This window comes from Corapipo altera, unplaced genomic scaffold (assembly GCF_003945725.1).
Source record: "Corapipo altera isolate COAL_440 unplaced genomic scaffold, ASM394572v1 44, whole genome shotgun sequence".
In the NCBI taxonomy this organism is placed as follows: Eukaryota; Metazoa; Chordata; class Aves; order Passeriformes; family Pipridae; genus Corapipo; species Corapipo altera.
In genome coordinates this window covers 18,128,822-18,141,284 of record NW_020884880.1, presented here as the reverse complement: position 1 = coordinate 18,141,284, position 12,463 = coordinate 18,128,822, and the positions used below count along the sequence as shown (strand labels likewise).

The 12,463-nt window shown below is 41.8% G+C and overlaps 1 protein-coding gene across 2 annotated transcripts in view; it reads right to left on the bottom strand.

Annotated features, from left to right (window-relative positions):
* LRRC3B (leucine rich repeat containing 3B) overlaps positions 1-10,062 on the bottom strand; it is a 46,801-nt gene extending 36,739 nt beyond the window's left edge. The window contains exon 1 of one of the 2 annotated variants that reach the window (XM_027639380.1): positions 9,957-10,062. The gene's annotated coding sequence lies outside the window, so the exon portion shown is untranslated. Of the gene's footprint in view, positions 1-9,192; positions 9,212-9,956 lie in introns of those variants that run through there. The other variant, XM_027639381.1, reaches the window with a different exon arrangement.
* Between the last annotated feature and the right edge of the window lie 2,401 nt (positions 10,063-12,463).

Here is a 12,463-nt window from a genome sequence, read left to right as displayed (position 1 = left end):
CTGCTGTCAGGCAGCAGGGCACCTGATGTTCAGCCCCATGTTTTCTTTGCTTGTTAGCACAGCCATAATATTCTCCTTACGGCACTTGAGGAATACAGTGTTTCTCTCTAATCTGAAAAAATAAGGGCTTTGGCACAGGAAACAGGTTTCAAAAGATGGGCTTTTTTTTTCCCCTGTTCTGATGTGAAAATGTTGAAAAGATACTGCAAGTATTTGTACTCCATTTGTTTTGGAAGCAAAGACACAGGTTACTCACTTTTAATTTCCTTTTTCCAGGTTCATTCTTATTTAGTAATAAATATAAAAATTCTTCTGAAAAAGTAATATATTCAAGACTAATAAAATCCAAGTGCAAAATATTTTTAGAGAGTAGCTTAGGTACAACTATTAAGTTGTCAAATAAAATCATCTAGTCTAAGTTATACCGGAGAAGGGTCAAAGTTAATAGCTAACTTCTCAGATTGAAACTGTTTCCAGGAGCAACTCTTCTATCCAAGATGCTGCTGGGTAACTCCAAGAACAGTCAGGGATATGGGTGAAAACAGTGAACTTGAGTAGTGTTAGTGTTAGCAAGAAGTTCACCTCTCTCCAATCTCCAATTTTCACTACCACAAACTTTCCACCTCTGCAGTCAGCCTACCTCTAGATCAACTGACCACAAGCTCAGTACCTGTAATTAAAAACAAACATGCCCTTTTTTTTTTCCTAGATGGCAATAACGAAATGTAGTTCCTGATAGCTGATCTTTAAAAATTCAATCTCTGTCAGCTGTGGTATTTAAGGTCGCTAAAACATTACTCTATCAGTGCCCTTTACCTGCAACTGACCCGTGCAAAATGAAGAAACAACGTCAGAAGGGCTGAGACCAAATGTTTTTAGAGTCACATTAACTCCTCATACACACATCTGAATTTACAAAAATGTTAGTTTTACTACAATACAGCTATTTATTAAATTCAGAAGTCTTTTTTAACTCCTTGCTTTAAATAGTTTTAGAAGAAAGGCAATAATACTCTTTAAAAAAATAAATTAAGGAAACTATGGATGCCTAGGAAATGGAGGAGGCTACTTGGAGTAGCTAAACGAATGGAAAAATGCATGTGGTCATAGAATCAGCCTTTAGTTCCCCAATGCTTTACATTAATGAAGTACTGCTCTGCAAGCCTGATAATATTTTAGTCTCCCTTTGCAGATGCCCAAGCATTTACTCAGTATTCAAAGCTGCACTCCATACCATCTAGAATCAGAATTTAAAACTAGCAGGCTCAGCCTGCAGATTAAAAAGTGCTTCGGTGAAAAAAGAACCAAGACATATTAACTCCAGGCAAAAAGACTCCTTTTGGGACCCCACAGAACACCAGAGTTTACCTGCTCTGCAACTCCACAGCAAGAGGAAAATAAAGATTCTGTCCTCATTCACCTCATGTTTTTCTAAGGACTTCCCAGCTAACTCAAATGTCCATAAACTTTTTAAAGAAATTGACATATCGTCAAAGCATTGCTTGCCAAGTCATGCATGCCACAATGCAAAAAATACTCAGATGACAGTGCATGGAGAGTTTTTCTCTGAGGGAAGACTAAGTTCTCTGGAGAACGGACAAGGTCTGTAGAAGTATGTTTGTGGTGATACAGCCACACAGAAAGTCCAAATTGGAATGGTATTTTTATACCTGAAAGTAATGTAAAACATATTTTATTGGATCTGATCTGTGGTCAGATTTCATCTCAAGAAAGATCCCCAGCATGACAGCTTTTTGCATGGAAAAAATAAATATACATTTGTGAGCTGAAATCAGGGACAAAGGTGTAATAGCAAATATTCCTATGGCAAGCTTGTGAGAAAGGGCCATTCTCAGACAACAAAGCCTGAATAAGAGAGGGTACATCAATTATTGCTGCACAAACCAAACTGAAAGAACAGCACACAGCTGATATGTTCATAGCTGTTCATGCAGCATGACAATGAGAAGGGCTGAGATGGTATTAGACAACACAACAGTATACATTCAATTTTTAACAGATTCATACTTTTTTTTTTTCTTTTTTGCTCACAACCAAAGGAAGTTGCAATGCTACTGACACTGCACAGTTGAATGTTGTTTTCCAGTTTGTTAAGAAAAGTCTACTATAATTAAGGACTTGCTTGGCCTCTGTCAATTTTGTTCCACACTGCTGCCTCACACTTGTTTAAAGAACTGAGAAAAAAATTGTTGAAAATGTGGCAGATAGGGGGAAAAAAAACAAGTGTTAAGCTTATCTCCTTCAAATTAGGTGTTATTTGTACAGATGGAGCACCTGCCATGACTGGCAAGAAGAACAGTCATGTTGCTTTGCAGGAAAAATTTTTAAATGGAAAGTTATTGAAATACCATTTGTATCCATCAGGATTGTTTTCTGAGCCAAAGATTTAGGTTTCTTGCATATCTAAATCCTGTCAAGTTCTACTTTAGCAAAATACTTGTTTATAGAATCACAGAATTGTTTAGGTTGGAAAAGATCATGAAGTCCAACCATTAAATCAGCACTGCCAAGTCCACCACTAACCCATGTCCCTAAGTGCCATATCTACACATCTTCCAAATACCTCCAGGGATGGTGACTCAAACAGCTGTTAAAATGCTTGATAACCCTCTCAGTAAAGAAATTATTCCTAACATCCACTGTGCATCAGGGCTGCCAATAAGCATACCAAGTAAATGATGAAAACAATGACCATAATATGCATACAACGTTTTCTGACAAAGGCCAAAAACTGTGAAATACCCTGGAAACAGAGAATGACCAATACATTTTCTCAACAGAAATTATTAACCTTTCAATGGCAACAGTTTGCTTATAACTAAGAATGGGATCAGCAATCTGGTCTGTAGAGACATGACATGTCAGCTTTGCAGCCTCAATACATACTCACAGGGAAAGGATTGCCTATTTACTGCATGCTGTCATCCATGTGCTGCTTTTCAGTCAAAGCTTATTCTATCTGGATTGGTGTGCTTTGGTTACACGCAGTGTGCAAGAAGTGACAACTAAAGGTCTGAGAAATACTGTGATCTGAAATATGGGGAGTTGTTTCACTCTAAGCTAGAAGATCCTACAAAACAACAATTTCCCACTTGTATCTCATTTTATAACTTGATGTAGATAATTTCTTTGAAAAAATATTCCAGTTTGGGATCTCTCAGCTTTAAAAGATAGGGGATATCCTTGCAGCAGCAGAGTGAAAATTGGTACTCCCACCTACAGAACAGGACCAGGCACACCCAGAGAACAGCAAAACCGGAAAATGAGAAGCAGACAGCTGATACATGCCTTCCTTTTTAGTGCTTATGCAGATTGGGACTTACACATATCGAAACAGTAATACTCCATTACAAACCTTGTTAAAAATAGACCATTCAAAAGTCACCCATTCCTATCTCAATGACTCGGTGTCAACAAAGGTGAAAACAACTGCAAAAAGGACATTTAGAAACACACTATCTGAAGGTTGCAATGGCAGTTGTACTCTGTTAAGTTCATTTCAGAAGAAAAGAACTAAGGGTCATTCTCTCTTTTGACACTAATAACAAATTATGTTTAATAAATTATGTTTAATAAAACATGGGAATCAAGCTAAATTTTAAAGACCATTTGCAGTACATCTAGGAAAAAACCCCTAACCCAAAACCAAACCCAACTCTAGCTAAACTTACTATAAGGGATGACCCCTGGATTTACTGATTCCCAGTCTTGTGAACAGTCTTCTGCCTTTGAGTATCTTCCCTCTTCTGAAGCTCCTACATTTGCACATACTAATTTTAAGATTTTTGTTCTTGGCAAATACCATTTTTGCCATTTCAAAATTAATCTTCGGAGTAAAAAAAGCACTACAGAATCTGTTTTTAAAAGTGTGAGAAAAGGTTTTTTTGAGTTTTTGCCTTTTTCTTTTTTTTAAGGTAAAATTGTATCGAAAACAATACACAAACACCGCTAAAAGAATTAAAAATAAAATTAATTGAAATGGAAATCTAAAGAGATTGTGACAATTTTCATTGCCAAACACAGAATAAAAATGGGTTAAAAAGTCAAGAATTAAAATGCCAATAGCTTAAATTTATTTTGCTTTTAATGTTGATAAGCTGAAGTTTCATCAATAAGATATATAACCAACCTTTCTTGCTTAACCACATATGATCTAGCAAGCAACTTCATATACAATTTTTGTTGCAGTTCCTCTTTCAAGAGAAAGAAGTATTGGCCTGTGCTCTTAAAGGCGAGGGAGTACTTGTCTGAACTCAATACTATTCACCCAGTGCTTTTCCTTCTCTTCTAATTATAATGCTTTTACAATGCCAAACACCATGGATTCATTTGAATGTCCAAAGGCTTCACCCTTTTGCTGCAAATTATTCACATGCATTTAAAAATGTATACTTTGTAAGTATTACAAGAATACTTTGCATGAAGCAAATTCTGCCAAAGCGATACACATTTGTAATCTAGGTGAGGGAAATAGCCCTCACACACTGTTCACAAGCCCCACTAACTTCCAGTGCAGGCATATTAAACACCCAGTCATTCAACCATTGTAATGAAATGCTGAATACTCATGATCTTTACATATGAAGTAACTTAGAACAGTTGCAAAAGTATGCAACCCAGTTTTGGTAAACTGCAAAAAAATACTCCCTTTAAAATCAATGCCATGATTTGGTGGAGAAAGCAACTTTAACAGAGGTAAATGATAACACCATTAAAAATAACATCCACAAATTATACTTCTTAAGACAGCCTGCCACCTTAGATATGCCATCTTTAAAAGCACATGCCTTATTAACTGAGGTTGTGCATCAGAAGGATGAAGCAGAAACGTGAAGTGACCTGCCAGGAGAACACTCTGTGTCAGACTTTCACAATTTGAGTAAAATACTGGTTGTTATGTAAGCACCACAATATACAGATTCATACAGATAATATTTTCCAATTGAAAACTCCATGGAAATTTAAGTCCATCCCCTGACCTTTGATCCCTTCCTGTCCACCTTCTGCTTTCTTTATGCGTTGTTTCCCTTTTCTAACTTTTTAAAATTCTGTTTGTCTCTCCTTTTACTGTCACTTTATAACTGGACTTTTCATTTATTGTTCCTTAAATAATTAAATAGACTCCATTTGCTTTCCTGCTTCCAAGCCAGAGTAGCATCCCACTTATGTGCTATCACTCACTTCTATCACCTTTCATTTTCTCTTGTTAGCATATCTTTATAGTGTTATTTGGCAAGCACAGATTAACTTTCTTCTTCTTCCCAAAGGGTAAGTTACCAGCTTTATGAAACTGTCATTAATGAAGTGCCAAATTCTTTAAAACACATGCTAACCAGCTGAATTGACCCTGAAACGCAAAGGTAAGCCTTAATCAAGTAAATCAAGATCTGCAGCGCTAATTTTCATCTCTGTTTAAGTAAAAAGACCAATTATTCAGGTCAACGTATCTCTGAAAAGGCCTTTTACCAGTCCTGTTTCCTCGAGACGCATTTTTATCTACTTTCTGTCTGTGGAGCTGAGATACTAAAAGCCAAATTCAACTCCTGAGCAAGGCTTCTAGTCTCACTCAAATTGACCAAAACATCTTTTCTGAAGGTCCATGGCAAACCCATGGCACAGCACGGAGCTGAGCCAGAGGGCTATGGTACAACCCCACCAGTCACCCCAAACTTCAAGAGTCAAGCTACATAGTTCAGCCACTACCTTTCTCCTTGCTGTCTTCTATTTCTCCCCTATTTTGAGAGTATCTGGCCTTTTTCATCTGTTCTCATTTGGTTCCTCTCTTTCTTTCATCCCTACAAAAGTTCATACCCTCCAGAGAAAGAATACCATTTTAATTCAGCAATCACTGCCTTTTCCTTGCTGATGGAAAACAGAACCCAGGAGCTGCACTGATCCTTATGGTAAAAGGTTTTCCCCATGCCCATTGCCAAACTCAGTCAGAAATAAGCCAGTTTCTGAAAAAGATCTGCTTGCTTAAGGTACTTAATGGAGCATTTAAATATCCAGGCGGAGAGGAATAAAAGATACTTTCTTGTTCAGTAATGGTAAGCATTGCTTTTATATTTCAAAGTTCAAACCAAGTGTGTAAAGCAAGCCAGTGCTAGATACAAATGTTGATAAGTCTATAGGGGTAAACAGAGCAGGTCATCAATGGCAAGTACAGACACAGCCACCAGTTACCCACAAAAATCCCCATGAAGCTCAATCATACATCTTTAACTGTTGTGAAATAATGAGATCTTCCTCTACAGTGGGTTCAGCAATTGTACATCTGAACCATGAGCTCTGATGAAGCAGCAAGTAAAACTGGTACCACATCACACTCTTTTTTCCTCTGGGATGCACCCACAAATCTGTTGTACATCCAGACTACCAAACTCACCAGAAAGATGGAGGCACAGAAACTACTTACGAAAAGAGCTGGACTGAAACTAGAAGCAGAGATTAAATTCACCAGAACAACCCTAAATTTGATGCTACTTCACCCATGGGACGTTGGATCTAAGAGCAGAAGGTACACCTTGTTCATGCATGTGTTTGCAGACTGTAATCCCCATAAAAATACTTACTGAATTTGCCGAGAAATTCCTATATCCTTTTTGCTTGTACTTTCTGTAGACATACTGACATTTGATTCATACAAGACCAAAGTGCTCTACTAAAATTGCACTTTCTGGAGGTTAGTTTTACTAATAAATAAAATATAATTTTAAAATGCTTGGCCAAACAAGCCAAAGTAAATGCTACATATTCCATGAACTCAAATAATTTATTCCTGGCTCAAAATACTGTTATTTTAAAAAAAGATTCTGTTTAACATTATTGTAAGTTTCTAAATTGTTCCGTAAGAGTTTTCTCTAAGCTTACGAACAAATTTACACATTTTTGCTAGCCACAGAACACTAATTTAATCTACATTCTCTAATGAGGGTTGATCCAAAGACCATTCATGCAGATGACAAGGACAGTAGTTATGTGCAAATCCTGTAAGTCATCAGGATGCAATATTCCACTCTGAGAATAAGTACTTTCCTTAGTTCATCTTCTGATTAACTGAAATGGCAACAACAAATATTTCTACACATATTCCTTCGTGCTTAAATCATCCACTTCATAAAAAAGGTTAAAACCTTCCTGCCAGTGAGCCATGTATCCTTGTGTTACTTCCATAAATATTCCTAGTGAAGTGACAGGAAATATCCTTAAAAGCAAGACCCAGAAGTACCTTATTATTTAACTGAACATCTAAAGGTGCTTTTGTAATGAAGCAATACATTTTCTCTAGCTTTAGACACCTGAGTTAGCACTTCTGAATACAGTGGAATTTTATAAATTTCAGTTCTCCTGCCAAGAGGATATTTCTTGAGCTGACATATCATGCACTTGCTCTGTTACTCTAGTTACTCTAACAGCGTTTCAGTGTGAAGAGGAAGAGTTCCCTACCTCCTAAAAGATTTGAAATAGAGCCCATAAAGCACATGTATCCTTAAGTCTTGCTATTCAGCTTATATATGGCAGAGCTCTCACGGACTGTATTAGCTCAGCACTGGATCCAGACCACAGACTTATATGCCTATTAAATTATACTTCTTTTTTGATTAGTCTCTCATTTGAGGCAAACCACATTCATTTTTGATAGTTGCAGGTACAATCCTCCTCCTTATTCACTCAGGCCCTGATCTCCAAGATACTGAGCAGCTTCAACTCTCCCTAAGGCAATTGAAAACTACAATCACACACAGAAGCTCATTTTAGTTGGACTGAAGTCAGCGCAAATTTTACAGCGGACCTCAGGGAAGGCAAGATCAGGGTTCAGTGACCCAACCAGCAATAGCTGAATAAATGTAAGAGATCTGGACTTAACCTCACATTCTTCTCTTACTAAAATCCAAGACATCTCATTAGCACCAATGAGCACATTGCTACATAGTGTTGTACACTGGAACTCTCTGACAGTGGGCTTGATCCTGCTATCTTGAGCCATCATGGTATTACCTGTAGAAGTAATCCCACAGAAACCCACAGCAACTTGCACAAGTAAGGGTTGCAGCAATCACATTGTTATAATTAATTCCTAGCACTTTTACTAGAAACTAAACTAGAAAATTAGACTCTGAACATAACAAAGGTTTTGCAAATTAGTTCATTCTACAGCTTACTTTCTTTCCCTCTAAATCAAACTAGAAGCCCACTGTGTTCCTGTCCTTTTTAATTAAATTACTAAGAACAATATCAATGGGTAAGCCATATGAACACTGTGGTGTTCTATATCAAAGCCTCCAAGCTACCACATTCAGTAGGGCATGACGCACACCTTGCAATTTAAATGTACAAATTATTAGACAGATTACTACAAGAAGAAATTTTTTCCTGTTCGTTTTCAGCATTCAGAAAAGGCTATCACATTGGAGTTTTCAGCTCGGAAAGAGGTAATTTTCCTTTCCTTTCCAAATCTGTAACATTTTCTCATGGCAACTATTTTTTTAAAATAATTACAATAATCTCATAAGCATTGCCTTATTTTGTTATTTTCATATACATGTAAATACTTCTGGGATTACTTCTTTGAGAAGAGCACTAAATGTTGTTTGCTTGGTTTTCATTCTGAGTCTTTAAGTAGAAGGTTTATTTATGCTTTTCAAGTTATTTGGCTGTTTTTATTCTGTAATCACACCATTTCTGCTATCTAGGGACAATCAGAAAGACTGGGTGATAACCTGTAGCCTGAATCACTTTGACATTTTCTAACAGGCACTCTAAAATCATCTAATTTTTGAAGGCAGAAGCCAAAAAGGAAAGAAGAATTCTCATTGGCACATCTGAGGCATTTTCCAAATTTTTGGCAAGGGAAATTCTGGATGTGTAGCTCGCCAGAAAGCCGAGAGAAGAACCCGCGGTTCCCACAGACACTGAGTACCCAGCACCCGGTTGTTACAAGCGATCCTGACGTTTCTGTCCGGGCTTTAAGGTCGCTGCCGTGCACCGCTCGGTGCGCCGGGACGGCAGCGGGACCCCCGACCGCCGGTCCCCGCGCAGGGCCGGGGGGCAACACATCCCCCGCCACGGCTGCGTCCCGGAGGGCGGCATTCGCCCCCCGGGGAAGCCCCAGCGCCGCCCGCTACGGTCCCGCCCGGTGCCTCGCCGTGCAGCGGGGGCGACGCAGCTCACCTGGGCGCAGCAGGCACCGCCGCTGCCCTCGCAGCGCGGCTGCCCCCGCTGCTGCCATTTGTTGCTTGCGTTCGGAGGGAGATGCCCCCTCCTCCCCATCGCAGCCACAGCCGCCTGATCCGTAGCAACTGGTCTTGGTAGATCTCAAAGTGGAAAAATCCTAAGGCAACACACACGGCGTCTTCCCACCCCTCCCCACCTCCACCGCCCCCTTCCCCGCCAGCTCCGCTTCGCGCTCCGGCCGCCGCCCGCACACTGATCGGCGCGACCGACCTCCGGCAGCGCGCCCCGCACACGGCCGGGGGGCAGCGGCCAGGAGCCCTGGGAGCGGAGATATATGGGAGGGCGCTTTATTTTCCTCTCGCCTTTCTGATGCCGCTCCGGTACGGGACCGGGGGCCACGGGTCTCAAATCCCTCGTTTGCTCCCAAGCGAGGGGGTGTCAGCCCCCTTCCCGCAGCCTCCGCCTCTTGATTCCCTCCCCATCCCCCGCTGCCTCGGCGGAGCTCCGACCCCGTCAGCCCCCCAGCACTCACAGGCATCCGAGGTTCGCCAGCACGGGCAGGGGGAGAGAGTATCTCCCCTGGCCCTCGCCGATCAGTGCCAGGCAAGGCGGCACGGCACGGCACGGCACGGCATGGCACGGCGGTAGCCCCTCGGCGGCAGCACCGCTGCTCGCCACCCCCCCCCCCCCACTCCCTTCCCGTGGAGTTTCTTCCCGGCGCTACCGTCCCCCCAGCACGGCCGCGAGGCCCCGCAACTCACATCGCGGCGCGGCGCCTTCCCGCAAAACTTCCCGGCTATTGCCCCCGGCTGCTCCGCCCGGCTCCGCTCCGCTCGGCGCAACAGGCAGCGCAGCCTCACCTGGCGCGGGGCCGCCGCGCCATGGGAGCGACGGGCGGAGCCTGCGGGCGGCGCGGCCGGGGCGGCGGGGCCCGGGCACGGCCACCGCCCGCCCTGCCCTGCTGCCTCCGCCGGGCGGCTGTGCTGCCGCGCCGCCGCTCCCTCCTGCCCCTCCGCTGCGGCTGCGGGTACGGAGGCAGGCGGGCAGGGAGGGAGGAGAGAGCGGGGCGGGGAGGGAGCGAAGGAAGAGACCTCCCTCTCGCTCCCACGGAACAGCGGGGAGGTGCTGGCCGGGGCGGGTGATGCTGCCCGTCTCTCGCTGGGGCTGACGGAGGGCTCTCACCCTGCAGCTCCGCGGGCAGAGTCGGGGCCGCCCGGTGGAGGCCAGTGCGCGGGCACAAGCGCTCTCTCCCGCGGGGTGCCGAGGGGCAGAGAGCCCTGCCTACCGGGAGCACCGCAGCGGGCGCGGGGTGCCTTAAGAGGGTGCTTCTGCTCCCCCCAGTGCCCGCCGGGTTCCCCAGCAAAATACGAATAAGGTTGATTGTTTTGCCAGTCTGAATGAACAGCTGTCATTGCCAATGTATAATACTTTATTCGGCAGACTTGTGTATTGTAGCACAGTTCACCTACAATAGCTGAACTTACTCTGCGCCGAACCTCACCAACTTTTTGCCTTGATCCAGTTATTCAGACCCTGCTTTGGGTTTACCACGGTTCTTGCCGGAGCGACTCAATTCTCTGAGAGGTTCTTCTGTGAAATGTGCTGTGTTGCAGCAATTGCGTGGACTGTCAAAACACAGACTTGAAGAAACATCACCAGCTGGTTCCCTCTCTCACTCTAACGTGCATTCTCTGTTGTGCACTTTTCTATTCTGGCTCTGCAAAGTAAACTTTCTATGCATCTCATGCAGCAAAGAATTTTGTTGCCTGTCTCCAGGTGAAATCACACGGGTAGATGGGTTTTAGAAAGATCCATTTTTACTTGGTAGCTGATTTGCTTTAAGGTGAAAGCTGTCTAAGATGCTGCATGGAACAGAAAATTAATTGGCTTGGATTTCCTCTGTTTGGGTTTTTTTGTTGTTATTTTTTTGGTTGGTTGGTTTTTGGTTTGGTTTTTTGGGACGTTGTTTGTTAAGGGTTTTTTTGCCTCTAACTATACAAAGTGGTTTATCTCCATATAGGCCATTGTTAAAAAGAAACTCCTAAGTCAGAAGGACCTGTACTATGGCCACATACAGGTGGTCTTTGGAAGGGAGGGGAGGAAAACTTGAAACTAATACATTGCTAAATAGCATTTTCCATCTGTGAGTCTCTACACAAGTAAATATTTACCTTCCTGAGTAATAAGTCTGAATGATATTAGCAAGATAATGTAGGAACAGGCCTTTCTGTTATATCAAAACCTACTCTTTTTGCTCCTAAGAATTATTGCAAATTGATTTATGAACGCTTTCATCTATGCCTGTCATTTTACATTCTTATTAGTGTAAGAGGAAATAAAAAATGCAAAGAAACTTGATAAAAATCACTTTCATCGGTTTCTTACATGTTTTTCTCACTGACTGACTCAACCCAGCTTTGAAGACATAATCAGTTAAAAAACAAAAGCATAGTGCATGAGCATGCATTTCTATGTGCAATGTGTTGGATTGTGTCACAAAGCCAGTGAAGACAGACAGAAGAAGCCATGACTGAACTACCAGCCTTGTATTATTTGCAATGGGAAACAATTTTCAGGCTTTGTGAGCTTTACTCCTTTAGCTGAAACTGACTCAGATTCATTTTAATACAGTAGAAAAGTATTAATCATTACTGAAAACCCAAATCCAAAATCTAATGTGCAGGAGCCCTTTCTTACAATTCAGTTTGTGCTCATATTTATACTGTTCAGTATATAGGTATCTGAGAACTGGGTATAGCACCCAGAATGGATGCACTTGGTTGCTCATCCCTGCAATACACCATATGGCAAGCATTGCAAACCTCCTTGGAACAACTTACTACTCTTAAGTATTTTTTAATGAAAAAAAAATTAGCAGATCTGCTTTTCATTTGGCTCAACAGTAAAAAAAAAAAAAACAACCAAAAAAACCCCAAACAAACAGAACAACAATAACAACAACCAACCAAACAAAAAAGAGATTAAATAAAAATGTGGTAATTTCACTTTAAAATTGAACCTCTAGTTGTAGTTTGTGGAGTGAACATAGTTAACATAGTTAGCTATTATAGCAATGAGACAACTGATCTTAGCTTGCATAACTTAATTTACCACATTAGCCAATGATGTTATTCATCGTATTGACTTGAGTGTGATTGTTTGTGTCAAGGGAAAAAGAACCTCACAAAAAGATAGAAATACTTATTTTTGTTGTTGAAATTGCACCTTATTTTGTGTTTTTAGACCAGCTGCACATGAGTAGCTGGTT